Below are 8,259 nucleotides of genomic sequence, written 5' to 3'. Positions count from 1 at the left end.
CCCCCCCCCCAGCCCTCAAATCGATAGTAATACAGTCCTTCCATCGTATGTAATTTTCCATATCATTCGGCAGCTAAAATTCGAATACATAATTATTACATTACATAATTAAAGGCACTAGTGAATATAACACAACATTTACTATATAATTATTAACACATGCTTCGATCTATGTATCACTCACTGCATAAAGTGTACTTACGTCGAAGTGATCATCACAAAAGTATATCGCTGAATTTACAGACATTTCGTCGTGCTAGGACCAACCATTTTTTTCGTATGTCGGATTTTCGAGGTACATCAATAAATAGTTTATTTGGGGTAATTATAGAAGTATTCCTACATTGAGGTACTACACACCAACGATATGTTTTCCTTTCCATAACGACTTCAAACTTCACAAAAACTTTAAAATAACACCTTGCCTTTGATTTCGTAGCTTGTTTACCTACAAATGACGTCACGCGTTCAATTTGACATTTTGTTACGTTTGCGCGCCAATTTGTTTCTATTTAAATTTTAACGTAGTTTTAGCACATTTTAGAGACTATTAAGCTTTATTTTAATAAAATATTATTTTTCATGGCTGTACATATATATTTTAGTTAATTCTAGACACTTTCTGAAAAATTGTCCGATTCCCTATTAGATGTTTTGCTATTTTTCCCACATCACCGAGTGGAACAGCCCGCCATTGTCAGAGATATTATCTTTATTACAATAAATACAGAATATTTTTGGAATATATGGAGACGTACACACAGGTGAGTTGTTGGCGCTGTACTATTTCAGTTTTCTAATTTGTGATTTCAGCGCAAACGAAAGTAGATATTTAAAAGTGATATAAGGCCCATTTGTTTGATGTGTTGCTAGGGATGGTACGTTTGTCATTTGAGGCTTTAAGGTTTAATAATTGTTATTTCATTAATAAATGGTCTATATAGTGAGTAACTCTTTATTCACGTAATATATATTTTTAAAATGAATTATATCTTTTAATCGTGATACCCGTCTCTACATGCTACTGTGTCTCTAGCGGCGAACAGTCATCATTTCTTCCAAATCGGTCATTTCGCAAAGCGGTGTACAAGCGGTCCATGTCAGAGAAAAATAGAAATAGGTGCATAAGACGTTAATGGGGGTCCACTAGAGTGGATCCCATTTACGCACGTCATAACCAAAATGTTGGCTTACCATAAATAGAATAATCTACATAATACATACAGTAGGAACTTTCTTAAAAAAGATATAAAAATCGCCTATGAAGTAAACATTTCACAATAAACAAGAAATCGATCTATATTCGGATCTATTTCTTAAAGTGTTTCTCAGTCTATCTGTCAAAAACACTTGAAGTTAACGGATTTGTAAAAAAAAATCCATATTAGAAAGGCACGAGGGGGTGGGGGGGTCTACGTAAAATAGAAAAAGTTGGCACGTGACCTACGAGACAAAAAGTTTGGAAATCTCTGTCGTAGTATTGCTAGTTACCAGTTACATATAAAAAAAATCAAGAACAAAATAATTAAAATGTAATGATGGTGGTAGACACCAGCACTAACAAGCAAAAAAAAACGAAAACACAAAATGTACCTGTATAAAGAAAGCAAGGAATTCGCGACATCCAGATGTTAGAGGACGGGATTATCCAACCTGTATGTACTCATCATCATCATCAAGCCATTTTTACGTGCCACTGTTGGGCGCGGGTCTCCTCTAAGTCGAGGGTTTAGGCCTGCCACACTGGCCCAATGCGGGTTTGGTTATTTAAACTCTAACTCATTGTTAATTTAAAATTGAATTTCGCACATAAATTCTGAGAAACTGAGGTGCGAGAACGGATTCGAACTCACGGTCTCTGCTTGAGAGACGGTAGGTCAAATCGTTAGCTATTAATTATGAATGTATTAATTCTGCACAAATGTGCAGAATTAATACCTAAATAGTTAAACATACTCTATGGTCTTTGGTCATGATTTATGCCACCTATAATTGAATGACGGACAAATTCTCGTCAAAACTAAGTAGTTTTGACGAGAATTAATTAAAAATTCGTCTACCCTAGACGCTATATTTTTTCTGTGTCCACACCTTTTTTTTGTCATAATAAACTTAAAAAGCAAAAACAAAGCTCTCTGCCATTTACAAAGTCAGCTTGAAAACAAAGCTGTCAATGCTAAAAGTCAATACTTTGAGTATACTTGCAAATTTAAAATCGGTTAGTGTGTACCACCACAAGTGACCTTCTGTTTATTAGGTCATCGGCGAACCGAATAATCGCATAATATACAGTCAACGTTCAAGCGATCTGTACATTGATTGAGTTGTATGAGAGAGATGAAAACGCGGGTAGAGCAGAACTACATAAGGAATTATTTATTTATCTCTTTATCATCTCTTAATAAGAAAAATGAAATTCTATGAAATACTTTTCATGAAATGTTGATTGATAATTTTATTTTAACTCATATCTGATTATATAACTTAAGGCCTTAAGCCAGTCCAGAATTTAAAACTAAGATATGTGTATAACTAGCAGCAGACTTCAATGTGAAAGAGTACGTCTAAGGAAACACTGCCACCTTAACTATTTCTGCCGCCAAGCAGTACAGTGCATTACTTCTAGTTTTGAAAGGTAAGGGTGCTTGTGAAATTATATGCCCGTTGGAATTGTCAACTTATGTCTCAAATAGTGACAGTGACCCTCAGATCTTTTCGACTTTTATGCTCTGAGTAGTACTGTACTGCTATGGACACGACTTGTTCGTCTCATCTCTTGATATAAAAAACTGTACTTAAAGTTTCATTATGCAAAACGTAAGCATGTTAGCGTAAAAGAAAAAAGAAAAGGTTACAAACCTAAACTAGTGGGAATAAAGACTAACACATAAATTTTACTTACTAACGAGGAGACGAGTTAAAGTCTTTATACGTTATTGCTGAGTACATAAACGTGACCTCTAGGTTCCGATGTTTATGAAGTAATATAAATTTAAATGTAGTTAGTTTAAACAGGTGTTCTAATTATATAAGAAATAGAACTTCTTCTGTTTCAGAAGTACATACTTTACGATGTGACGAAAGAATTAGACAATGGAGTTCGATTTTCGCGATAGTCACACATTGGAAATAAAACCGGGTCTAAATTGCAAAACAAAAAAATTTGATCCGTCAAATAGAACAGTTTCATTTACAATTAAATAATGCTTCACTATATTAAGAGAATAATTTAAACGAACAAATGTAATCGTTTACCATTTATAATGAAAGCTAGTTAGATCGGATTGATTGTTATAACATAGAACTAAATAACTACTATGTTGTGATACACCAAGGATTCACACCAAGCGTTTCGCTTCCACATTTATATGGCGAACTGACTGCCTGCAGACTTGCTCCCTGAACAGTATAACTTGGACCTTTTCCAAGGCGAAAGTGAATAAGCATTATTTAAGTATGCATGCTCCATCGTCGACCTTAATGTCAGTTTCCATCAGGTGACATAGATGGAGGTCAAATGCGCACTTATTTTATTAATAAAAAAGAATTAAGTTAATTTGCAGTTTCGTCAATAGTAAATGATGTTTGGGGCACCTAACATGTGAAGCAGGAAGCAAGCCGTTTCACGCGTATCTGTGCATCCGTATACAGAGAGATATACATTTCCTGGTCGCTTTTTTCTATACAAAACTATTGACCACCCATCATCCTAATTATTGAACTTGTCACGGAAACAAACAATCTACTTGAATGTGTATAGTTGCATGTTGAATTATTTGTAAATAATGTTGGCAGCATCGGTCTAGTGAATCTTCATTATGTTAAAAGTGAAACTTGTCATGGGAAAATTAAAAAAAAGAACAATATTTCATGAATTGTTCGCACGTTTCTTGTTGACAGTTTCCAAGTTTTTTATTAAAGAATACGTGATCACAAGGGGGAAAAGAGTTTTTGAACTTGCCGTAGTTATTCGTTTTAGTTGTTTACACTATTTTATGTTGAGAACATTTTAGTAGGTTCTTGGAAATACTTTAAAAAGCTACTATTAAGTTATTTTTTTACAGTTAACATAAGATTAAGGTTTATTCACTCATCAATAGTATCTAGGGATCAAGCGAATTTTTGCCAATTACTGAAAATCTGCTTTTTTAATCATTTTTTTTAACGCCATTATAATATAAAAAACAATGTGAAAAAATAATATGATCGTCAGTAATATAAACAATAAAAGAAAGTAATAAAAAGCGGTAGTAGTTTAATAGTAGAATGGTTGCTTTTTTTTAGTAGCAGTAGAGCACCTTGTGAAAGAGTTCGTCCAAGGAAGTATTGCCACCTTACCTAATTCTGCCGCCAAGCAGTAATGTAATGTAAATGATTACTGTGTTCCGGTTTTGAAGGGTAAGTAAGGGTGCGGGTGAAATTACAGGCACATGGGACTTGCCAACTTATGTCTCAGGGTGACGGGCGCAGTGGTAGTGCCCCTCAGATCTTTGCAATTTAAAGCTCTGAGTGGCACTGTAACTGTTAAGGACAGGCGTGTAGCTTACCATCAGGCGTACGACTTGGTCGTCCCGTCCCGTCCCGTCCCGTCACGCAGAAATAGATAAGGTGGCAGCACTTCCCTGAACGAACTCTTTCACAAGAAGCTCTACTGCTTACAAAACTGTCAACATAGCCCCGCACTAGAGAAACCCTGCGTCCCGGGTGCCGTGGACACACACGTATAGACAACCACAAATTACACCCAAACCCATGAGAGAAATAAATGTGGGCCATACAAATATTTCTCCCGGCCCGGGAATCGAACAGTTGTGATATGAAATGGGTTGATGATGACAGAAAATAATTCGAATTAAGTAATTAACACAGGCTATTGAAGTTAATAATAAACGGTAATTGCCAAAAAACCCTTCAAGTGTTACTGTAATTAACACGGGAAACTTTGTATAGAACCTTCTAGTTATAATTGCAGACCAATTTTATTGATCGTAAAATTTCTGCTGTTTGTACACCACAAATTGCATTAGTGTTTTCTTTATTTGTGTTGTAAAGTTCTTTGTTATGCTCCTAACTAAGTAGTAAAGGCCCTACTACTTTATTTCTGTAATATATAATAAAATCAGTGTGTTAACTTAATTGACCTAGGTCATAGATTCCCAACTTTTTTTTTCAAATGCGGTAGAACCCCTGGACCCAGGACTTCCCCATTGCTTCCGACGACCGCCTTACCCCCGCCCCCCCAGGACTCTTCAGCGCCCACTGGGGAGCGTTAGGGACTAGGTGAATTAAGTACACTTTTAGTAAATTTTAATCACCTGATTCACTTGGGTGCATTGGGTGTAAACAAGAGGAAACTGCATTTCCTACTCTATTAATATGGAACCTTTTTATAAGTGGAACTCTGGCCACTAGAAGGGATACCTAGAGTATAGCTGTAAAGCAAAGTTATGCTTGATTTAAAATGGTTCTGTATTAGGTTTATTTTTGGGCATGACTCATGAGCTGATTCACAAAAAAAGACCAAATTGATCCATCTAACTGGATGGATTCCGCATCGTCTCACACAAGACTTTACTTACCTGCTATTCGTATGATAATAATAATAACGTGTCAGACAACCACACCAATTGCCCCTGTACTATCAGTACCAGAGAAACAGAACTCACTCTGGGGCAATTAGCAGGACACCCAGACCTAAACCAATTTAGAATAGTTCGTTTCTCAAATTAGTCGAACGTCCACAAATAACAAATAATGGAATGTCCTTGTAGCCGTCGTAGACTATAAGTACTAAGCCTAAAAATCGTCAGTGAATAAAATACTTCATAATAGCAGATTGTTTTCAGTTATTGGTCATATGAAGCAATATAATGGGCACATGAAGACTGAGGGCATTGTTTTTCATTAGTGTTTATTTTGTTTGGCTGTGTTGAAATTGTGAGGCTATTTAGATTACTAATTTAGCACTTGCTTAATAGTGAAGTATTAAGTATAAGATTGGTGGCCATGGTTGAAATGTAACTATTTTGTCAGATCTAAATAGAGTCTATTTGTCATGACTAAGCTGTGACCATGGGTCACGCCTATAGAGTCTGAAACGTTAGTTTGTTTGAAAAAACTAATCAACACCAGCAATTAACAATATGCTAACTCGAATTTTGTCGATTTTGCGTTTTTAATGCTAAATTATTCAGTTTAAGAAAATAATATATTTTATAATCTATGATGAATAACTTGCAGTAAAAAAATCATTCATTCTATGTGTTACAACCACGAAAACCGAAAATTAAAAAGTTATCACAAGGTTCCCTTTTATAGGCTCTGGTTGGTGAAAAGTTACAACTTTCAAGTTAGCATAGTGTTAATTGCTGGTGTTGAAATGGTATATATGTGACTTAGATCCAGAAAAATAGTTTCACTTCTTATGTGTAGCAATCACGAAACCTAAGAACTTGATAAATAATAATGTTGTTCAGATTGTTCAAACTTAATTCAGTTAAGTGAGTCTTCACGCATTGAACCAATGACCTATGCACAGCAGTGCGACGATACGGGTCGATACAATGTAGTACAAAAACAAGCAACCTAGTTTCATGGCTGGCTAAGTCCATAGTAACAAACAGTCCGGATAATCACACAGAAATTTTAAGTGAAGAAATCTGAGGTACAAAATATCTAAATCCCGGAGTATCCAAAACACCAACACCGGAACTGACTTAAAAATAAAAGTTTAAACAATCAATTTCAACGATTTCATGTAATTGTATTAATTAACAGTTACACAGTCAATTAAGGAAAAATACTGTAGCATATGCCTAACATAAGAATTAGATAAGAATCTAGTTCCAAAGCAATTATGAATTACATTGAAAAGCAATTTAATGGTATTCTCTATGAAAATAGTTATGGGGATATTGTTTACCATGCATATAATTTTATCTTCACAATCCTGATTTAATAGAAGTGCTCTTCTAAACTACACATTATAGTAAATGTAATATTATATGCTAAAAATAAACTTGCTTCATTAGATTTATTTTATTTTGTATTGTATTGTATTGTAACTAGCTACCTAAACAACTTGCTCCTAGCATATCTCTATATTTGTTTCATAAGCCAATACTATCAACAAACTGACACCAACTGTGGAAGATAAGCTATATATGAATGTTTAGGTTCTCATTTAGGGTATCCTTTTTAACCGTACGGGCTCAGAAGTTAGCATTGTGGACACTACATGAAGAGGACCTGGGTTTGATTCCAGGTTGGTTTTAGTTTAGTTTGTGCCCAAGAATTAATATTGTTGCTCTGGGCATTCCCCAATAGATCTGGTAATCGGTGTGGTTGTATACTAGAATTATTACAAACTATACCTAATAAATTTCAAATTCACCAAATATATCTTGCTGCTTTAAAAAATAGGTATGTTCAGGTCCTCCTAAAAGTCCTCCTAAAGGACCTCCTTTGCATCATATTTTTATTTTATTTTATTTCACATTTTTAGAGAAACTAACAGCTAGGTAGGTATATAAATAGTTACAAAAATAAATATTGATGACCAGTTATTACAAGTTTCCACAAATAAGATATGTGCACACGGAATACATTCCTAACTACATACATGTAATTTCATTTAAACACTAAACAATTAGAGCATATTAGTGTTGTTTATTTGTGCATTTTTATTTACCTGTGTCTATGTAGTCATGAAAAAATTAAACAAATGACTGATTGATTACATATTATTAGTTGTTATTATTATTACATACTACATTAGGGCCCAAAAATGGTTATAAACAACATAGATATTTGTATTTAGATTATAATATATTGGGGAAAAAATAGATGATTATTTATAGCTATGTATAGTGGTTTTGTAATTTAATGATGCAGTCATATAACTTCCTCAATCATTATTTTGCTGTTTTGAATTTTACTTCATATTCCTAATTTAAAATAATATTGTAACTTTAGTATTAGTATATGGTGTTACTAAACAATGGAAGGTTATTGAGCATGTTTTAAGAGTATAACTAAAATAGTTTAGAACAGGTGAGGGTGTGTGGCCAGGGCTTTAGATAGCTTTGAGGATAAGTCTCAAACACATCTAAGCACACCTGCACATAAAGGTCAAGACATTTTGAATAACGCTAACTAGTATTTAGATATATTTATTAAAAAGATAAACTATGTTCGAAAAGTTATATAGGATAAGACAATAAATACAGGCGCGTAAAACTAGCATTAGGACTAACAATC

General features: G+C 34.2%; 1 protein-coding gene across 2 annotated transcripts in view; it reads right to left on the bottom strand.

The window, feature by feature from the left end:
* Positions 1–8,259, bottom strand: part of LOC113230662 (probable beta-hexosaminidase fdl) — a 190,870-nt gene that overhangs the window by 181,851 nt on the left and 760 nt on the right. The gene's annotated exons all lie outside the window — the stretch shown is intronic.

Source organism: Hyposmocoma kahamanoa, unplaced genomic scaffold (genome assembly GCF_003589595.1).
Source record: "Hyposmocoma kahamanoa isolate Upper Pololo Valley unplaced genomic scaffold, ASM358959v1 64, whole genome shotgun sequence".
In the NCBI taxonomy this organism is placed as follows: domain Eukaryota; kingdom Metazoa; phylum Arthropoda; class Insecta; order Lepidoptera; family Cosmopterigidae; genus Hyposmocoma; species Hyposmocoma kahamanoa.
Note: the sequence above shows the minus strand (reverse complement) of the source record. Positions and strands in the feature narration are given on the sequence as shown.